This window comes from Dreissena polymorpha, chromosome 3, assembly GCF_020536995.1.
Source record: "Dreissena polymorpha isolate Duluth1 chromosome 3, UMN_Dpol_1.0, whole genome shotgun sequence".
Lineage (NCBI taxonomy): Eukaryota > Metazoa > Mollusca > Bivalvia > Myida > Dreissenidae > Dreissena > Dreissena polymorpha.
The window spans coordinates 118,619,717-118,625,716 of NC_068357.1; the positions used below are offsets into that span (position 1 = coordinate 118,619,717).

Here is a 6,000-nt window from a genome sequence, read left to right on the forward strand (position 1 = left end):
AACGAAAGTAATGTTTACAATTTCAGCCAAAAATGTCAAGGTCGATCCGAAAGTATCCAAATGAAAACTCGTCACGTGACAAAGCTACAATGGCATCAAAATTGTGAATTTCAGACTGATGAGAGTTTTTTTCATATACTGTAAGATGCATTTGAAACATTTGAACCTTAAAATATTCCCCGATGCAGTAATTTATATTCATTTTCCAATAAATGTAAAAATGTATCCAAAAAAATTCGCTTTCTTTGATTTATAGCGTGACATAAATATGTTATGACTCTGGTTGACTTTCGATACGGGGTTGGCTTAGGCGTACAGGTCTGTCAATACTATATAAACTGTACGCTGAAGTTTCTTAAGCTAGCTGCTGCGATGATTCAAAACAACTGACAAGTGTCCAACTTGGTTAGCATAACCCAGTAAATTTGATATTTTGAATTTTTTGTTTATTTTCACCAGTATCTCGCTTATAAGACGCGACCCCAACTGTAACTTATTAAGTCTTAAAAAGGCGTCTTACAAGCGAAAGTATACGGTATGTAAAAAGGTATGTGGTATTGTGTTGAGATACATGTACAAAACACTTCACATCATTTATTTGAACATAAAATAATAGTGACAAAATGAGTAATACTAAAACACTGTCATCAACCCAGGGTTCCCTCTGGGCTTTCAAAAGTTGTCGCCACTTACTTTCGCCAAATTAAAAAAGTTGTCGCCACACTGGGGCAACATTTGGGCGATGAAGATCATGTTATTATAATACCAAAAAAATGAGCATTTACAGTATGTTAAAGGAATTGATTTAATAACAGTAGTATTTATAATAACAACACATTTAAAATTGTTCATTAAATAAAGGCACATTCAATCAGTTGTAACTCTTGTTGATTGACACCTTCTTAGCAGCCTGAATATGTTGCCACAGTATTGGTGCTTCATAAGCTCTATGGTATTCTGAAAATACAAAAAGAGAGATATAATATTAATATTATACTAATAATAATCAATTAATGTGTAGTATATGAATAATATAAATGTGCTTAACTATGTTTACCTTTCTTAAAACAGTACATTCGGTAGTGAGTGAATTGATAAGTGATGAGGATATAAAGAGTTCACACAGCATAGATTGTGTGTTGGAAATCATATTGAAGGAAATAAAATTCTGATAAACAACTGTCTTTGTTTGGTTTTTGTTTGTTAGCTGGTGAATGTAAGGGAGTGGAACGTTTGCATTTTGAATGAGTCTCAAAATTAGCAGAATCTAATGTTCACTTTTTAAAAGTCGTATTACACTCTGAAATTGCCATTTTGACGAGTGAAACAGAAATATGTCACTGTTTAAATAGAACCAATACATGTTAAATGTTTTACTATTTTCTATAATTACACCCGATTTTTCTAAAAACAATCGATACTTACCTTTTTGATTGTCATTGTTGTCAATTTAATGGTCTTGAATCTGCTTCGAACACTGTGACAAACACTTCACATTTAAGCGCAAAGTCGGCATATTTCAATATTGCCTTATCTCTGATGCAATAAAACTGCCGACCAATTAAGATAACTTGCAACAACACTCCAGATAATCGCAATTATCACCATAACATGCCACTTTGCGGTAGTATGCAGTCAGCGCCACGCTCCATTGAAAACAGCTGTATCGCTTACATCATGGAAATCTATAGTATTACGACTGCCGTAAAGCGGCTGGTAAACACAGCGTCTTTTGTCATTTTAAGAAAATATAAATGCAGAAAAATGACGATTTGTTTAAAATCGCCATTTACGAAATTTTGTCGCCAGATTTTTTATTTTGTCGCAATTGGCGCCAATGGCGATCGACAGCGGGAACCCTGCAACCTACAGTACAAGAATATTTACGCACTAGTATATGAAATTACAAAGTAGTGTTATTGTATTACCTTTTACAAAATTAACAATGCTGGTTTTCTACTAGCCATAAAACATTTATCATGGATTAACAAGTAACAACCAATTTATTAATTACACAATAGAAAGAAAATCATATGAATTGCATTACGCATTTACTAAACAAGTTATTTGCTACTGTTTAGAATTACACTATCTTACTCAAAATGATCACATCAGGTACTTAGTGCTTTTACATACTTGTGGTAAGTTTTGTATTACTAGTTTGACATTTATTGGCAGACACTTGTCGATATACACACTAAATTTGCATGGGAACTTTCATATTTTTTCAGCATAATTGCCTTCAAATTGTTAATTTAACAACCCTTTGACATTGCACATCTGATCTTATTATACCATAGCTGATTTTTGTTTATAGATAGACAGATAAAGTCTTTTTAAATTTCTATAAAAGTTTACACATGTTCCATCCACGTAAACCAACAGAACCAATAAAGACCACCACAGATAATAACTGTGTATAAAGCTTGGAAATTTTGATAGTTCAGGAATCCCTCCTTTGTTGATTTCTGTATAAACCAAAACTGTCAGTTTTGATGGATAGAATGGCCTCTTGCCTTGGCAAAACAGCTTCTAAAAACGGAAAACCAACAAATATCTTAGAATTTGATCAATTATAATGCAGACAATTTATAAATGTCTTGTTTTTTGTTGATTTTGAATCTGGAAGATTTTTTACGTAAGATTGCGGTACAAAAATCCAACAGTGTCGGATTTTGTGGTATAAGGCCTAAACTTATTATAATGATGTGTAACCCATACATGCCATACGTCCGGGACAGTCCCGGAAATGAAGAACTTGTCCCGCTGTCCCGGAAATCTGTCAAATGTCCCGGAATTTACAAAATCCATATATACATGTACCTTATCTTAGGCTTAACTGCACCTCGAGTCTGTGTATATCTGCAGCGTCTCCATGACAATGCCTACCCAAATAGGCAGACTACGCTACGTGTCAAAATCGATCAATTAACAGGGGTCCTGTTATCAAATCGATTGTCTCACGTTCGCGGTCAAACCGAAAAGGCGGCATTGTTTAATGTGGTTGTTAATTGACTTTAATCTACTACGTCATTATTTCCCACTGCGCAAGGGCAAAGGATAGTTGTTCACACATCTGAAGTCCAACATCGCTGAGTAAAAAAGTAAGCATATAAAAATGTTATTGTGATTGGTTGTATGTATTGTGAATTGATTTGAGTTGACGATCTAACGGTATTGTATTGTTGTATTTTTTATTATATAAATGTCATAAATGAATAAAGGCGTATCAACAACTACGCGTTACACACCGGTCTTAATAACAATAACGCAGTGACGTCACCATCTATGTTTAGAACGCTTACACTGAAAACACGTGGCTTGTAGCTAGTAACGGAAGTAGTAATGTTTAATTTGACGTTAATAGATCAAGTGTATTTCGGATCGACTTTTGAACTTTTGCAATTAATGATGCGAAACAAAAAAACGTACCAAAAATGCATATGTCTATAATTATCGCTACATTTTATGCATGTCCCGGAAAATCGGCAAAAGTCCCGGACAATTTAACTCAATGTCCCGGAATTGGTCTGAACAATTATGGCATGTATGTGTAACCTTTCGGGAAATTGGTAAAGTGCGAGCAGACGAGGTGTAAATACGTTTAAAATTAAAGCTAAAAGACTCAAAAGTTAGATCGGAATATCTTTAAATTTTGTGAATAAATGTGCTTCTGATGGATAACTACGACAACTTACCAGAATTTTGCGTATGATCACACGTAAAACTTCTTTCTGAGAGCGAATGGAAAATGCGTTACAAATTCTGACAAATAAAAAGTAGGGTGTCGTTATTGGACTACCGCAAGAATACTGGAAGAATAGAGATGCCAATCTAATGTTTAAAACAAATAATTTTTTAACAAGCGTTTGTGATTTGTCAGGATAATAATAACAATTAGATATCAAAAAGATCAAAGCAAATAAATTCGACAAAAATATGAGATTTGGCAATATATTTAAGACGGGTAATGTTCACGTAAATTGTGTTTGATAAAGACTGTCACTATATGTTGTGAACCAGTCTTCGGCTTATACCCACTGAAGAGTATTCAGGGGAGATAATTGAGTAATGACTAAATTCTGGAACGGTTGCGAAGAAAAACAAATAATGCGAGAATATTTAGTGTGATTCGCTACACAATTTTGATGTCATTGATATTATTTTTCCTGAGGTATGTATTAACATGTGATTTAGCATATTTCAAAGTGTTTTTGATTTGTTCAAGGTCATAAATAGCAAAGCGAAAATATATGTCGCGTGGATTTTTTTTTTGAGACGCATCCCTATGTGGTATTTTTATGTAATTTTATGTCTAAATTTCCATATGTATGAACGGTCAACGCCCGCTTCACGGGCTTTTGCCCGCACTAGTGTTTGACGCCTTCGTATACGTTTAATTTATGTTTGATGTTATTTGGACATCACTGTTCTGCGGCCACTGCGGCCATATCTCCAGCGCTAAATGCGGCTGTTCTGCGGGCTAAATCGAGTGCATAATCATTGTTTTATTGATTGATAAGATGAGAAGATCTATACCACATACTGTTGATAATTATCATTAATATGTGCAAGTGTTAGAGTATTGTATAAATAAAAATTGGAATGTTAATAGACATGATATTACTCATGAAAGTTTATTTTTGTAATAGATCTACTTAAAATACTTATATCTTAAAAATTATATGTTTTCAAGCTTCTCGGTAAATATAAAAAAATGAACAAGAACACACTAACAAAAAAAGTACAATTTGTTTAAATTACACAATATAATAACTGATGAACATTTTGTTTTAATTTTTTTAATAATTATTATTAATGATAACAAAGTTTCTAATTGAAAATAGCTAGATTAGAGATGGGTATGTTGGAAACTGCTAAAATACGAGCCTAAGTATTATTTCTAATAATGCAACTTTCTTATATTATACACAAACCGCTGAATTACATTAACTAAAAGAAGAAACCAAACGGATAGTGTGATATACTAAGACAGTATCAAAACTTTATTCACATCATAATAATGTACAGACCTTTATACAATGTCAAAAAACACAAACGTGAATCATAAATAATTATATATTTGTTAAAGTATAATTCTACTTAAAAAAGCAATAGCAAACACGCCGTGATCGAAAGAAATCTTGTGTTGTTGAATACGGGGTACATTAACATCTATATATTTGAAGTCAGACTTACCATAAATTTGACACAACTGTATTTTAACATAAGAATTTAATGTCCAGTTTGATTTCAGCCTAAAACATGAATTGCATCATTACTGTCTCGATATATGAAGAAATCCAATGATCATAACCATTGTGATGAATCTGAATGTAAGGCCCTTCAATATTATTCATCTTTTTCGAAATGTTCCAGTGTGCCAAATTGGCATTGTAATATGCAACATTTAAAGTAGTTCATATTCATTCTGTAATTGCCAGTAATAGCCGTTTTACTGAGACAGTGAATTGTTATCATGAATTAACTTTACACATAAGTATATAGCCTCTGTATGAGGGTATTTAAGGTAGAGTCCGACTGGACAGCTTCCTGTACAATTGTGGTTAATAAAGGCAAATATTCCAAGGGCCATAACTTCCTAAATAATTAGGCAATATATAACTTCCCGCATTCATGCACAACTGCATGTCACCCTGTAGAATGGCCATGAGTTTGAATGAAAATCCTTTGAAATTGCAAGAGGAGATGCGTTCACAAGAAATTATTCTGATACTAAGTATATTGAAAAAATAATGCAAGGGTCATTAGTTTAGTTTAATGGTAGGCGATATTAAAATTTCCGAATAAAAGAATTTCAAAAAACAAAATCGACATTATTGAAAACATACATAATATAAATCATTATTTTACATGTGTTCTGATTTATAGTGTGTTTTGGACATGAGTAGGCCATATGAGTTAGTAGATTTATTTTACGCACTTACGCATCATTTGAAATAATAACTCCACGCGTTTTGCTTATGATTGCACTGTACT

At 32.9% G+C, this 6,000-nt stretch overlaps 1 long non-coding RNA gene across 1 annotated transcript; it reads right to left on the reverse strand.

Annotated features, from left to right (window-relative positions):
• Nucleotides 1-786: 786 nt before the first annotated feature.
• On the reverse strand, nucleotides 787-1,802 carry LOC127874264 (uncharacterized). The gene is made up of 2 exons (XR_008046753.1): nucleotides 1,426-1,802; nucleotides 787-957 (listed from the first exon to the last, which is right to left on the reverse strand). It is a non-coding gene; the product is annotated as an uncharacterized LOC127874264 (long non-coding RNA).
• Nucleotides 1,803-6,000: the final 4,198 nt, after the last annotated feature.